Genomic DNA, 16,712 nt, shown 5'->3' with positions numbered 1-16,712 from the left:
TGACCAGTCACCGACACTTGGGACAAAATCCTCTTTTCTAATGTAGCCTCAGCTGCAGGTTCCAGAACCCCCCCCCCCCCCCTGCTCGGCACGAGGAATGAATCAAAATGTCAATTTAGGAAAATACAGGCTTTTGTCGTGACCTGAAATGTGACTTTGCGGTCAGTTTGTCTGGTCCAGATCGCCCTGGAGTCCTGATCTATGCAGAACACTTTGCTGGTCCCTGAGACAGTGACAGCGGCTTGTTCGTTGCAGATGGAAGAAAAAAAAAAGTTTGTTTCCTCCGGTGCACTGAGCCCTCTGTGATTCTTTACCAACCAAACTGAACACGCAGAAAAAAACAAAAAAACAACAAGACCAGGAGGCAATCAATGAGAACTCGCTCCCCCTGTGAAACTATGCATCTCCGTAAGCTGAGAAGTGATGGAGGAGATCGGTTGGAGAGTGGAGCTGTTGCTGCTGCTGCTGCTGCTGCTGCTGCAGCCTCTTCACCGCCTCCTGCAGCCAACAACACAACAAAATAACGGAGACGAGGAGAAGCCGAATTCCCCTGCTCGGGTGCATCAAAGGATCCTCATGCTGTTCTCCTCCTGGCCGACTAGAGAGAGAGAGGAGGAGGAGGAGGAGGAGGAGGAGGAGGAGGAGGAAGAAGAGAGGCGAGGACGTAAATAGCTTAGGGAGAGCGCTCCCCGAGGTTCCATGCTTCCAAAATTAGAACGAAGCGCTGAGAGAATGACAGAGAGAGGGAAATGGAAGGAAGGAGGGAGAGGGACGGCGGTATGATAAAAAAAAAAAAAAAGAAAGAAAAAAAAAGAAAAAGAAAAAGAGAGAGGAAACGTGGGGAGAGGAAGGCTGGGCTGGAGAAGACGAGCGGTGAGTTACAATCCTCCCAGAAAAATTAACAGCTAGAGATCGCACGCCGTCCTCTTATCCCTCGCTTGAAAACACACACACACACACACACACACAAAAAGAAGGAGGGGGTGGTAGTGGTGGCTGCAGAGTGGAGCTCTGTGCGGCGACCAGAAACAGCTGCTGGTCAGACCAATAATATTCACTGTCTGAGAGGCATTGCCGTGTATGTGTGTGTGTGTGATGCTGCTGAATGAACGAGAGAGAGAGCGAGAGAGAGAGAGAGAGAGAGAGAGAGAGAGAGAGAGAGAGAGAGAGAGGCTGAAAGTGGATCACTGGGTGGAAAGGAAGTTAGACAGATGAAGAGAAACGGAGGCTTATTTCATTTTCGCCAGCGTCACAACACACAGAAGGAGAACGAGGAGGAACAAGGACGCTCCTTCAACGTCCGTCCCTCCTCCTCCTCCGTTCACTCCTTTTTTTTTTTCGTCTTGCTGCACGTTTGTGTTGTTAGACTGGCTGACTTTTTTTTTTTTTTAAAGATTAAAAGAGCAGGCAGGGGAGAGAAGAGAGCAGAGGAGAAGCATTTACTAACACAGGAGATGGGGGGGTTGATGGAGGGACTATAGCTGAAAATAGCCTGCCAGCGAGGAGGAGGAGCTAGAGATAAAAATAGACAGAGAGAGAGAGAGAGAGAGAGAGAGAGAGAGAGAGAGAGAGAGAGAGAGAGAGAGAGAGAGAGAAGTAAGCCTACAGCTCTGGGTGGAGGGGGTTGAGGGGGAGGCGTTCAGCACTGTCATGTTCCTGCACTGCACTGCCCACAGATCACCTGTCAATCAACGCAGTGTGGGTGGGACTGTGACCTCTGATTTTGTGTTGATGCTCATGTGTTGATGCTCATCCACGACAGGATGCAACTTGTGGCCCGTGCTGGTGTCCCACTTTTTGCCTTGCTTGCCTTGCGGCGCTACGGATGGCAAAGGTCAGCCTCTCGGGTCAGTGGAAATATCTCAACAACTCTCGGACTCTAGCGCCACCGGGTCAAAGTTTTTCACTTATCCAGTGAAACGTGTCGACATCTACTCGACGGATTGCCACCAAATTTTGCCCAGACATTCATGGCCCCCAGTGGATGAATCTCCTGACTTTGGTGGTCTTTCTTAGCGTTCCATATTGACCAAACGCCTGCAAAACTGATGACATTCCCGTTAGAAATTACAATGCAGAAATGCCAAACTAGCTTTGAGGTCATTTGGAAACAGTGTCTACATTAAATATTTTGTCCACCAGAGAGCACCGACAAGTCTGTTCATGTATATATAAAAAATTATATATATATATATATATACACTTCTACGGTACACATACTATATATACTATATATACACTCAATGTCAGCTCTCGGACAGCTTTCAATACTATATTCTACGGACGTATTTTGGTTGGTACCAAAAAGTAATGAGGTTTGATACCCAGACCTATATATTGCAAGTCTAATGGAAATTCAAAAGAGAGCCTAAACAACCAAGCAGTAACGTCTGTTATTGATCAATCATCAATGGATTGAATACCCGACAGATCAAGGGACATCACACACATTCAGACAGAAACCCTGTAAATCCAACGTTGCCATGAAGCAGCCACTGCTCATTAACTGGCAACACTGTCAGCAACGGCCTAATACATCCAGAGACGCTGACGGGATCTTAAAAGAGTAGGTCGCCATGCTTCCTTGCAGAAGCAAACAATATAATACGGGGGAAATAGATACCAATCTCAAGACTGTACGGTAAATATGAAGCTACAGCCAGCAGCCGGTGAGCTTAGCATAAAGACTAAGACTACAAGAGGATACTGGGCCCGGCCAAGAAATCCTCCAATAACATAACCCCCCCACCCCAGTACATACCACAATGCATTCAGATCTTCGAACACCTAAGTTCAAATTTGACAAAAAGTGGTTTTCATCCAGCAGTGTAGACATTATTAATTGAAGCTGCCGGCTGCTATTTATAGCGTTTGTTTGTTCCATTCAGCAGCTCAGCGCTAAGTGAAGCTTCACTTTAAGGAGCAGGCTCCAGTGTTTTAACCGAGAGTAATGGGGATGTCACTGACTGCTGCATGGATTACCAAAAAAAAAAGAAAGAAAAAAAAAGACAAGGGATGAGAATGAATGAATCAGGCTTTATGTGACTGATTTGAATACAATAAAAAAAAAAAAAACAGCCTTTGAATGAGCCCAGCAGAGATCCAGTGTGATCCAGCTCATTTTAATAAGGCAGGCGACTCCTCTGTGCTCATCGGCCTCTCAGTTCTGGGCTAATTGTCGCTGCCGTGAAGACAGCTCCCTTTCCAGGAACGATAACATTCCATTGAATCATTTTATCAACACCCTCGTCCCACCTCCTCCTCGCCACCTTCATTGCCCCTCATCATCCTCACCTCCCGTGTAAACAGCTCTGCGTGTCCTCGAGCGGATTCAGGGCTGCCTCGTGTGACTCACAAGGAGAGGGACTAAATACATGGAAAGAGGAGAAAGACGTAAAATACTGAAAACTAACTTGTAATGTCCTGCGTTGTTTTACGTTGACTTGAGCTGCTGCATTGCTTCTCTGTTATCCAGGGCGACAATGGTTTATTAAAAGACGCGTTCGGCCGTCTTGACATTGTCATTTCAAATCACTCTGGGAGCAAGAGAGACAGAGAGCGATGCAACTGACCAGGCAACATGTCTGACATCTTAATCGTCTCACATACTAAACACATCTGTTAAAGGTGTGTGTGTGTGTGTGTGTGTGTGTGTGTGTGTGTGTGTGTGTGTCTACTGCAGTAGCTCAGCGGATGACTCATCTCTGCGTTTCTATTTGAGGCGCATCAACCCCTGGAGTCACACTGCTGTCTGTGTGTCTGTGTGTGTGCGTTATGTACTATATCTGTATCCATGACAACCAAATTACAGTCAGTCAGTCAACCATTCACTCAGTCCGGGACGAAGGTGTCAAATATTACCTGAGGAGGCCTCACAGGTGCCTTGACTGTGCGCTGCCCGATGTGCACACAAGAACACACTGAATAATACCTACATTATGTGTTGGGAAACAATACGGAGCAATGTCTGCGTACGCTCAGAGAACCTGTCACACCAGTTGATCCGTTTTAAATGTTTCCACTGACACTCAGTATCACAGATTCAGATCAGACAGCAGTCAACAAAAGCACACCCGTGGCTCAGCTGGGACACGCCTCCATGTTTTAGGACTGCTCAGATGGTCTTTTTGTGTGCGTTAGCAGGCTAAAATGCTAAACCGAGACGGTTAGAACGCTATGCCCGCTTTGCATCAGCATGTAAGCATGTTTTTGGCATTTAGCTCGAAGCACCACTGTGGCTATGTACAGCCTCACAGAGCAGCTAGCGCGTCTGTACTCACTTTTTTTCTGTTTTCGTGCCTGTTTTTTTTTTGGGTTTTGTTACTGCAACCACATTTCTAATTTATTTTATTGTAATTGGAAACAAAAAAAAAACCCACTACTGAGTTTCTATTATACAAAAAAATGAATGAGTGAACAAAGGGAGTGATTTCGAACACAGCCGGTGCCGTCGTGCTGATGTTCAGCAGCTGTAACGTTCGCCATGTTTGACGCCGCATTTTAGCGCGTTGGCATGCTACGATTTGCTAATCAGCAGCTAAGGCTGGTGGGAAAGTCATTCTTTTTGCATGCAGGTGGTCATTAAACCAAAGCACTGGACAAATGAAGCAATCAAGGAGGAGGATCACCAAAGTTATTGTTACAATTCATCCTGTGGGGACCATGAATGGGGTGCCAAATGTCATGGCAATCCATCCAATTGTTGTTGATATAATATGTATATAATACATCAGGGGGTGGGGGGGGGGCAGACTTCCCGATCATGATCACAAACATATCCTATTGTTCGACATTGCTGTGGACATAATAACCGACCAGAAGGAAAAAATATACATTAAACAGAACAGGGTTCAGAGCTCTTCACGTGAAACGGTTTGGTACGTGACCACTCAACCATATCATTATCGTCATAAACACACACACACACACACACACACACACAGTATGGTGACATGACCGGTCATGTTATTGAGCTCAGTCAGGAGAGTAAGCTGCAAAGTGCTGCCAGAAAAGCGCCAAACATTTCAGTCCTCCTCGCGCTGTTTACCCCCGGTCGGTAAACCGAACCGCTGGCTCAATAAGGTTCCCTTTATGTAATTGACTGAGCTGACAAGTGCAACAACAAACCACACGACTGAGTAATCCGACCCCCGAGAGAGGGGGGAAAAAGGCCATGTGGATTCAGGTGGGAGGTCGAAACTTTGACACAGTAAATACAGAGATCATGTAAAACAATTGGTATTGTGATTAGTTCATTTTCAAGCTTATAGGAGAACAACGAGACTAAACAGAGGGAAAAATATAGACATTTGACAGCCCAGGGATTCAAACAAGCAATGTCCAGTCACAAGCCAGTCCCCAATGTCTTAGCGACCACCACCAGCTCACCGGTCAGACACCGTTTCATTGGTTAAACCAGTATGAGACCCCTCTCACTCCGGTTCCACCAGCGTTGAGCACACCAAAAAGACGATGGACAGGGGCTTACCTGAGGCGTGTGATGAATTCATGAATCTGGACTCCCCTCCCCAATCCTTTCACAGAGTGTACGCGTGTGTTAAAGCGGGTCCTCGGAGTCGGCCATGTGTCGGAGGACGGGCGACGGACGGGCAGACGAAATCTCTCCTCAACGTCGGCTTTCCTGCAACAGAAGAAGAATTCGGCGTTTCAGCTCTTGCCATTCACCCGTTTGGTGACTGTCCCCTGAACAGCAATTGTCCAGTCATGGTTTGGCAGCCGTAGCCAGGCTTTTGTGCAAATCTGCCACCATTGTCGGTGTAAACTACATATGTGCCATGTGTGAAAGGTTTAGCTCAACTTTTTTTTATTCCTACAAGGGGAGATAATGGGGGAAAGGTTTATAAAGCCAGTGCGAGAGCTGCCACTAAAAATCTGTTGCCTGGTGGCTGCTCCTCAGTGCCGTATCGCTGTATTCTGCCATCGCACAAGGAAATGATGGGGGAAGAAATGTCCTCTATGAATGACCACTGTGGACTCAGATAGCTTCCTGTAGTCCGTAAAAGGGCTTTTGGTTTGGGATGATGAGATCACGTCCAAAGTCCAGCCTCTTGAACAAATCTCGCTAGCTTGTCCGTCTCCAGATGAAGACGTCTGGACGTGTCACAGCCGAGAAGCACAGGCGGAACTATTAAAAAAGACCTGCAAGCTTCAGGGCTGACTTAATCGCAGCTTTGCGGCGCGGCAGTCGGAAGTTCTTGCTTGTGTTTGACAGGTCGAAATGTCCGCTGTCTTCAGTTTCACATTTATAATCCTGGTCGTGACTTATCTTGAGTCGTTTGAGTGCGAGTCATTTTTCATTTGTACAGCAGTAACTGATCAGAGACATGCGGTTCACCTTCTTGATAATGTTACTTCAGTAATGTCAGTGACAGGAAGCGGAGAAACCCTCACACTGGAGAACAGTTTGGACATTTTGTTGTTTATTTTTTCAATATTATTTACAATATCACACATTTCTTTTAAATATATTTTATAGTACTGTATTATTACCGTATAGTGGGTATACTGCTCATATATTATATGCACCACTACACTTTAATGTATCTTTATGTGTATTGTATCCATTATTCTGCATTATTATAATGTGTATAATGTATATAACTTTGGATTGTAGTTTAACTTCTTGTTCATGTTTTGTCTGACATCTTGTTTGTTTTTTATGTCCTGGTCCGGACCAAATGATGTTTAATCTCACTCCTCCGTCTAACTTCCAACCTTGACTTAACTGGGTGTTGTGTGCCCTGAACCAACATTTGAGTCTGAACAGGAATTACATCACATTCGGGGAAACAAGCTGCACCCTGTTGAGCTACCCGCGGCTGCCTGATCCTCTGGCGCCACCCACTGGTCCGGTACAGTACACCATATGTGAGAGGAACGGGACACAAGAGAGGAACGTCACGGACTCCTGAATAATTGTCCAGAATGAATGCCAGAGGGCCTTTGTGTGTGTGTGTGTGTGTGTGTGTGTGTGTGTGTGTGTGTGTGTGTGTGTGTGTGTGGACGTGTGAGTGTCACAGGTGAGGCTCAGGCTACTTAACTGTAATGTGATTTAAAGGAACATGTTTAGCTCGGATTCCCCTCAACCCAGCCCATGTTTCCACACACACACACACACACAGTCATTTAACGCTCTGACTGAGCGGTGAATCCCACTGTAGGAGTGGATTCTTCGTCATCACCATCACCATCATGTCACCTCGCCCCACTGTTTACTGGCCTTTAACTGGCAGTTGAACGAGTCTAAACTGGTTTACATGCGGATAACTAGTTAACCTGTACACTGAGCTGGTTTACAGGTACAGTAAACTGGTCGAATATGTACTGTAAGTTAGTTTAGGTCTGCAGGTGCGCCATGTGTGTACAGTACATGTACAGTGCACTGTCTACTGTACATGCAGGCTGCAGGCGTGCATGTAATAGGGTGGTGCAACACTGTATCGGTGACCTCCAGTGACACCTGGAAATATTCTTTCAACCATCAGCAGTGTACACAATTAAGTGTAAATGTCCCGCAGTCACGACTACAACTAAGAGGTGACGGCGCCTCTGCAGCTGCCGCGCCACTGACTGTGGAGCCCGTCGCCCTCGGATAATAGAGGTGCCCCCTCCATCTCTGTTTTTAAATCTAGGCTAAAGACACTTTTTTTTTTTATTCACTGGCCTTTTTGGCCCGCTAATCTCTTAATCTGTTGTCATGTCCATAACTCTGTATTTCGTCCCTTGTTGTTTATTGTTGTCAATGTTTTTTTCGTGCGTTTTATACTTTTTATTTTATGTTTGAACGTTCCTTCTGTGCAGCACTTTTACACGTGCTCTAGAAATAAACTTCACTTACTTTATCAAATCCACTTATATTATTGAATCTTATTAGGTTTACCTTTCAACGCCATCATCAAGTAACTGAAGGCTAAAATAACTCTGACTCAAAGATGTCTGATTATCTTTTGTGAGGCGGAGACGGCAGAAACTCCAGTTTCCAATTAATGTTTGCGACCTGAAGATGGGATGAGCAGCGTAAATATATGAAATGGTAAAAACAAAAACAAAACGAGTGCGGAGCGACAGAAGATTTGAGTCGCAGCTTAACAATTTCTGGGTATTTCGCATCCAAAAAGGAGAGCTGGCTGTCGGAAAACAACAGCAAGCTGCACACTGGGCCGCGATTGGCTTCCAAACTAGTTATGCTGTCACAACCCATGCTCGTATGTAATCGTGTGACTGAGATTTAATGTGAGCACGGAGAGACTTTTCCCCCTTTAGCGGATGGATGTGAAAACAGCCGTCTGGTGAGGTAAGATGAGCCAAACACACCTCTGAGTGGAGGGGGCTTTAGCCTGTTGCATTGCTTTAAGCAAATTCTTCACTGGGACCTAGCCGAAATGACGCCATCTCTAAAAGTCGGCGTTAGTGACAACAAAGACCAAGAAACAAACTTTCTGTTTGTACAAGTCCCTGCGATGGAGTTAGTCAGAAAATAGTGAGAAAAACACTAATCTCAAATGTCTCGCCTCGTCCGGCCGACAGTTTAAAACCCCGCTGAGGAGCTGGAGGTAGGGTATATTTGTCATTTTTGCTTTAATAACTGTTTAGACAATTAACCGAATGCCAAAAAAGTTATTTCCTTCCAATCGACCAATCAATTCATTGCCCAACTGTTTCAGCTCTACGATTGGATAATCAGCTAATTGTAAAATTGGAGGATTTCCTGCTCTCCTGTGTTTTACATCACTGTCGGCTGATTATCTTTGGGTTTTGGGACTGTTGGTCAGAGAAAACAAGTGATGTGACATTTTAGAGACCAAAAAGATGTATCAGTTAAGAGTGAAAGTAACTGGCAGATGAACCGATAATGTAGATAATCATTAGATGCAGCCCTAGCCTGGTTAGTTGGCAAGGTTAAAGTTTGTTAAAGCATAAAAGCTGAACGTAAATTGAAATGTCGGGTCCGAATGATTAACTAGCCTGGGTCTTATTTTTGGCCAGCGCTGCCTTTACAGAGCCCGCCTCTTCCTACAACTCCGCTAACTTGAAGTGAAGTCACAGGAAGTCCGTGTCACTACAGCGACTTGGCTGGGTGCCCTGGTAACGGTGTCAGGGCCTGGATAATGGGATGAAATGCTGAGGGTGAGTGCATGTCTGTGTGTGCCTGTGTGTGCTTAGGTTATGGAGATAACTAGCTGTGACAGACTAACCTGCTGGCCAACTACTCTGTTAGCCTAATGACATGCACACCAACACCAACACATACACACACACAATGAAAGAAAAACACATGGTGAAAATATAACAGAACAAGCTAGCACTTGAGTCATGTGTCTCAGTGTTGATAAAGTATCAAGAAATATACATTTCTCTCTCTCTCTCTCTCTCTCTGACGCCGCCACCGCCTCCTCCTCCTCCTCTTCACACCATCATTTCCTAAAATACCTGGCCCCTCCCATGCTGGAGAGGAGCAGGAAGTGCTGCCTGGCAACCGCGGAGCTGGCTGCCGTGGTAACGGTTCACCTGAGCACCTCTTGCCTAAACAAACAGCCAAGTGTGAGCGAGCGAGAGGACGGGATGTAGAGTCCGAGTCGTAGTCGGCATTTGTTTATACTCTGCGTTTCTCGCACTGCTTTTCCGTCACACACACACACACACAGACACACACACACACACACACTCAACTGTTCAATGATGACTATGTATAACATCAGCCCCCTCTCTCTCTCTCTCGCCCAGAAGGCTCAAGGAGAAAGGAGACAAATACACATATTCCAACACACACACACACACACACACACACACACACACACACACAGTATTGAATATAAAAATGAAAAGGTGGGCTGGCCGCACACCAGAGAGACTCAGGTCTTGACCAGTTTTAAATCCAATGGCATCTATTGAAGCATTTTCCGCAAGCGCAAGAGTGAGCAACACTGCCCTTGTCAATCAGGAGGAGACACTGCAGGTGTCACACAGGACAGCAAGGTCAGGACCCCCACACGGGGTCACAGCAGAGAGAAAACACAAGTTCTGCTACACCAAGTTAGGCTTCCCCCCCCCCAGACTTTCCTAATTCTCTGTAGGTCCGTCACTTCGAGCGACGCCACGTCACATTGTTTTCACATTTGTCATTTTGATCCGCTGAAATCATAAAAACACTGATTATTATCATGATAGGGAAGAAAATCACTCTGGTCTACAGCCAGCAGACACATGGAACCAGTGACGAGGTCTCACAAGTAGACGTTGCTTTACTTTAAAGGGGTCACAGGCCAAAAAGGTTGGGAGAACAAAACAGAACGGGACAGAATACAATCCTACAGAATTGACCATTTGTGTTTTGACATATATGTCTTCTCGTTCTTTGCAGAATAGAACAGAACAGAATCTGGTGAAAGGCAGCGGCATGGCCTTTAAAGCTCTTATGTAACTAATGGAGTGACCCTTGACCTGTAAGGTCTGACATCTGGGCTTTAGTAAAAACCCCTGTGCATGATAGAGCGGAAAATCCCTCACCACCATCCTTCCAACCAGACTATCACCAGCTGGAATGATGGGATGGGGGGTGGGGGGCCACGGGTATATTAAGAGAACTGGATACAACGTGTCAAGAGGGAGCCCCGTCCTTTCCGAAGAAGGTTCTTCACCAGCACATGAGCAACAAGGTTCTTTGGGCCTCCACACTTCTGGGCCTGTGTCTGGTTGACCGAAAGGAGCGATGCAAGGTGGAAGAAGGGAGGAAGGGAATTGAAATTTAAAGGAGGAAGGTGAATGAAAAAAAAAACAGAGACAAAACCTCTACTTCAGAACTGTAAAGAGGTCACGTCTATACATCCATACCTACCGCTCTAACTATGGTGTCTCCTTAGGTATGTGGCGGTTCGGTGGCTCACAAAATGGCGAATCCTGTCAGACTAGTTTGCCGTGATTCTTTAAGGCATTTCCAAACAGCGGAATCAGTGATTAAAATGTCACCTGCCCCGAATCAGCATACTAACTGTAACTGTATCAAAACAGTTGTCAACTTTAAAGCAAAAAACGCTTCAAAAATCATAAAAGGGTGGTGTTCGTTTGTGACGATCATTGTGCTGAACCAAACTGAAGTGCGAGATCCGTGCTGCATGTTAAGTCTCATCAAAGGGCCCCTTTTTCACTTGCCCTGTGCGGCACCCTGTAGCCGCTCCATGGCATGCCGAGTCGTGATCGCAAACCCATAACCCTGTTTTTACAGCTAACCATGCTGACCCGCGAATGTGTGTCACCGCTTGGGAGCAGGACCAATATCTCACACTCTTCACCCTCAACCAAGCTGTGTCCATGGGATGAATTTGAACTCCACTCTTAAAAGTCTCGCTATGCTCAGCCTTCAGTGCTTTTTCAGTGCAAAAGATTTCTAAAAGTGTTTGTCACCAAGGTTTACACTGACTGGCTTTTTAGCACTTTTTGCCACGAGGTTCAAATACTGCAAGGGAGGAACGGTAAAATAAGACAAAGTCACAGAGAACTTGTCAGATTGCGAACCACAAAATCACACTGTGTGATTGATGAACCGTCGCATGTTGCAATTGCGCGTACGGCGACATCGCGTGCAAACCCTCTATTAAGAGAATTTGGGTTTGCTTATCTAGACAGTCGCTTGTAACTAACCGTACCACAGCCTAGTTGCAGCTTGTTTTTTTTAGGCCCACATATGTCAGGCTGAATAACAACGAATACACAAAAACATCAGAGGCAAAATATTAGCTGTCAGCCACCCCCCCCCCCCCCGTTGCTGTCCAGTTCACTCCATAATAGCCCAATCTCCAGGGCGGGATGTTTCGTAATTCACAGACATGACAAAGTCATCCCACGTAGGCGTCCTGTGCCGGCAAAATGTGCAACGCTGTGACAAGAGGAGCAATACCATGAAGTAAAGGGGCTGCCATATTTCACGCTGAGCATTAGCTTGATTGACTCTGGAGGAAGCCCTCAAGATTAGCAATGTGTGAGCAACGTAACCATACGTCATGTCACTCATATGTGTAGGTTGGACAATGGTAGAGTATGTTACATTAGTCCATCGCCACCTTTCAAGTGTACGTAGGATGACTTCAGGTACGCACTTGCCACTAACAGCAGTAGCTGTTGTGTTACTGGGTTATTTGGTTGCACTAGTAGCCACTGCTGCTTTCTAGCATCAGTGTAGAGGGTTGACTATTGTCCCCTGTTAGCTTTAGGCTGGCACTGTAGGTGGTGGCTGTTAACCTTTTGGCTGTCAGCTGTTGGTTGTGCCCTAGTTAGCTGCTAGCTAGCTATCAAGTTATCTCCTGGTCTCCAACGGCTGGCACACAGGTACGTGCTGTGTGAAAGCAGATGAAACAGCTGTAAAGGGTTGCCTGTTTGGTAGTTAGCTGTTGTGTCTGTCAAGTGTCTGCTTGTTGCCCTTTAGCTAGCTACAGTAATGTGGCAACTGCTCCTAAGTTAGCTACGCTGTTAACTGTACAGTAAGATAGAAGTGTAGGCAATGGCTTAGCAAGCACACAACCCCCCCCCCCCCACACACCCCCACCCCTCTCACTCACTCACTCTGCAGCCATTCCTCAAGAAACCTTGAACCGCCTGTCGGTGGGTATATCCTCCTCGTACGGTCACGCACACACGTACGCACACACGCACACTCTGTCTAGTAAAGCCCACAAGTAACAAGTACCGTGGATGTCGGCGGGTCCTCCTGGAACGCGTCTCAGCTCAGTGGTCGCTTCTCCTCCCGGCTTTGGTTTCCGCCGAGCCTCGGTGTGTATGTGTGTGTGTGTGTGTGTGTGTGTGTGTATCCGTAGAGTTCCTCTGCGCTTTTCCCTTCACGTGAAAACGCGTAATTTCACAAGCGGAACGCGCCTCAGCCTCCTACCGTTTCACCTCCTCCATATTTACAGTCTGCCTCTCTCTCCCTCTCCCTCTCCCTCTCCCACCACCAACAACAACATTATTGACGTCCTCCTCCTGCCACGTGACCAGTCTGCTGGGGCTAAAAATAGACTCAATAGAAACCAACGGAGGCGGACAGACATGGCAGAGACAGCGAGACACGCCGTTTAGCTGAGTGTCCCGCTCGCCTGCTTCACCTCACTTGCCCGTGTCTCTGCCCATGCGGCGCCTCAGTGCACACAACACAGCTGCCGGGTCCGACGAACCGCTTAGCAAAGAGACCTAAAGACAACAACACGGGCACGGACTGCGCACCGACAGACTTTCAAGACTGTCCCCCAGTCAGTCGAGCCATACGAGTAACGCTGAAGACTGTTCGACCACGAATCAACCGGTCGATCAAAAGGGAATAAGTGAAAACAGTTGTAATAATCTGTACATTTTCTTTGCATAATTTGTGCCCAACTTCACACTTCCCAGCCCCTCGGCTGGGACAATTCTGCTCTTCTCAAGGATGCTTTACCAACACCCCCATGTTTGTGCCTCTCCTGTACCACCATTACATTCCGAGTCACAGAGCTGGGCATCATTTTTTACAACCAAAAAAAAAAAAAAATATATATATATATATATATATGTATTTAATCAGATCTTTACACCTACCGCTGATCTGAGGGTATTTTCAGGATCCTCGCCATCTGGGCGAATAAATATTCACTTAGCTCTGTGACTAGGACGTAATGCGTGTGACAGACACAAAGTGGGGGCGTCTTGCCAACGGCCTCGGGGCTCCAGGGGCCTCCAAAAGCCCCGGGTTCACTGTGTGACCGTTTGTTTCTGGTGATTTGAATAAATTGTTTGGAAATATGGGAGTACGTACCGGACGGGCACAAAACCAGCCCACATGATAAGCGCCTGAAGGTGGCCCCCCTCCTGGAGATGGTCCCTGTATCAAAATCAAATTTTTAGGATTTTGGTTGTGTGCTCGGATGTTTCATACTCACGAAATCAATGTGTTCAATGAATGTGCCGCAGAGCAAACCGGTGAGAAACGGGGTTGTTAATAGTGGGTCCAACAGGTCATTTTTGCCCCAGAGGCCCCCCCCTAGCAGGTTACTCCAGCCTTGGCCTTTCTTTGCTGCACATCACGAATTGAACTCCCTCGGGTCTGGGAGTGCTGGTTGACCAAAAGAAGTTTATATTTTAGATAACACGTGGAATATTTTGTGCATAGTGTCACTCATCAACACATCTCTGAGGTCACCACGGCCACATTAACCTGCTAGGGGGCTCCTATTCACCCATACCCCCACCCCATTCTCAATGCAACGTACAGTACAGTTTTCCCATGCTACCTGCATGGAGACTTGACTGAACACAGGATTATTATGAATCAGCAACAACAAAAATGAATACCTGAAGCGAGACTATCTTACTTTTCAAAAGAGCGCATTCTTCCTCTTACAAATGAAAAGTTAAACCCAGAGGGAACAGAACGCACCCCCCTCGACCAATTCAACACACTCGGGAATTTGGCTGCTACATCCTTACTTGGTCTGGTATGACCAGTAGCTTATGGAGGCTAATGTTAGCAAATGTTAAGCAGAGTTCACTGACTTCATGACTCTCCTCTATTTGTGCTATTGTCACAACATATTGTAGCATTCACCATTATCCCATAATTGCCGCTTGTGGCCACAGTGTTCAGCAAAAGTTACATAGGCTCCCTTTAAGGCCCTCATCATGTCTGGTTAGATTGATTGTTTTAATAGTGGTGTATATTTGCCAACATATTGTCACTTAAAGACACCAGCTGACACACAGTAAGGGGGGTATGGGCCCTTGTGGGAGTTGGTAATCCAGCCTTGGTAATCACATTACATCATTACTTTCCCCAGTAACAAAGCAGTGTTGCACTTTTTCACTCTTTTATTGTCAACCAGTGAAAATGTGATCTCCCTGAAGGATTTTAACAAATACATTCCATACCGTTTTAGCACCTTGATGTTAATGGGAAGAGGCGAAGGGTCATACTGGATGCCAGATTTGTACAATTTAACAATCATTTTTAGCCATTCTAGCGGCGTGGCCCAATGTCCAGACTGAAATATGTCAACGACCATTTGGTGGGTTGCCATGAAAGTTTGTATCATGGTCCCCGGAGGATGAATCCCGATGACTTTGGCAATCCCCTGACCTTTTCCTTTAGCACCACCATGAGGTTTAACATTTGTGGTTTTTAGTGAAACGTCTCACCATTATTGGGTGGAGTTGCCATGACATTTGCATACACGCATTCATGTCCCCCTCAGGGTGAATTTAAACACTTTGCCGATGCTCTGACTTTTCATCTAGCCCCATCATCCGGTCAAAACCTACATGTTTTGTCCCATACTTGTTTCTGACAAAATACCTGCAAAACTAATAACATTCCCATCAGCCTCGGCGGCACGTTGTGCCAATTAGCAAACATTAGCATGCTAACATGCTGGACTAAGATGATACGAACATGACAAACATCATACCTTCTCAACGTCCGCATGTTAGCATACTGACGTTAGCAATCAGCTCAAAGCACTGCAGTGCCTGTGTACTGCCTCACAGGGCTGCTAGCATGGCTGTAGATCAGTCTTCTTCTATTATATAATTTTAGCATTTACCAAAAAAGTACAGTCTTCGCTAAGACAGTGTACTGCAAAAATACATTGTGGAACAGAGTGTTGCATAACAGAACTGTGGTGGGACCTCGTCTCCATTTGGGAATACGCCTGTGAGGTTTGTTAAAACTGATTTTAAAATACCTTTAATTATGATGCACACAGGTAAAAGTGTCCGAATGGACAAGATTTAAAAGCCTCACTTCATTCATCATTGTTTACAATATGAGTATACAGTATTCTTTCCTTGAGGAAAAGGGAGGAGAGGAGGAATCATAGTTGAAGCTATAAATATATTCACTCTTTGCACAATGTGACAGCAAAACAGATAGATGAGGAGGAGGAGGTGGAGGAGGTGGAGGGAATAGGAAAAAAAAGGAGATTTGGAAATATGAGGGAGGGAAGAAGGTAAGAGAATGCGACAGAGCAGGGAGGTTGGAGAAAAGATGAAGGGGAGAAGGAGAGAAGCAGGGAGAGAGATGGAGGAAGGAAGGAAGGAAGGGAAAAGGAAGCACAGGGGGGGAAAGGGAAGTATGAAGGAGAGGGGAGGGGAAGCATTCTGCATGAACAGAGGAAAAGAAGAAGATAGAAAAGAGAGAGAGAGAGAGAGAGCGGGAGGTGGATGAAAGGACGGAGGGAGTGAGAGACAGAAATAGAGAGAAAGAAAGAGCTATTCTGGTAATGATGTTGTTGCCATGGAGACGGTGTCCTCAGTCAGACTACTCCACAGGTGCCTCGTGGGTATTTTTAAAGGACTGATTGGTGGAGGCCTTTGGAACAGAGCACTATTGATTGGTTGACATAGGTGAAGGTCAAAGGTCATCCCATTACCCTCCGAATGCTTCCTCATCTCCTCCTCCTTTTCTACTTCCATTGCTTGCTCGTCCCTGAATAGTCATGAAATGAATTCAAATAAAGCTAAAAACAATATACAGTATACTGCCTAATGCAAGTGCACTGTGCTCCGTTTAAAGGACCCTTCAAGAGCAAGAGACCTACTGTATGTTTACATCAAAGTGGCTATGATCAACATTGCTGTATCAACAATGGATCACATGACTACTTGTACCTTTTGTAAAAGGGCTTGTTTGTAGTGACAAACCCACTGAGAATCATCGCTAACGCTGCAGTTCCTCTCAG

This window comes from Enoplosus armatus, chromosome 17 (assembly GCF_043641665.1).
Source record: "Enoplosus armatus isolate fEnoArm2 chromosome 17, fEnoArm2.hap1, whole genome shotgun sequence".
Classification (NCBI taxonomy): Eukaryota; Metazoa; Chordata; class Actinopteri; order Centrarchiformes; family Enoplosidae; genus Enoplosus; species Enoplosus armatus.
Note: the sequence above shows the minus strand (reverse complement) of the source record.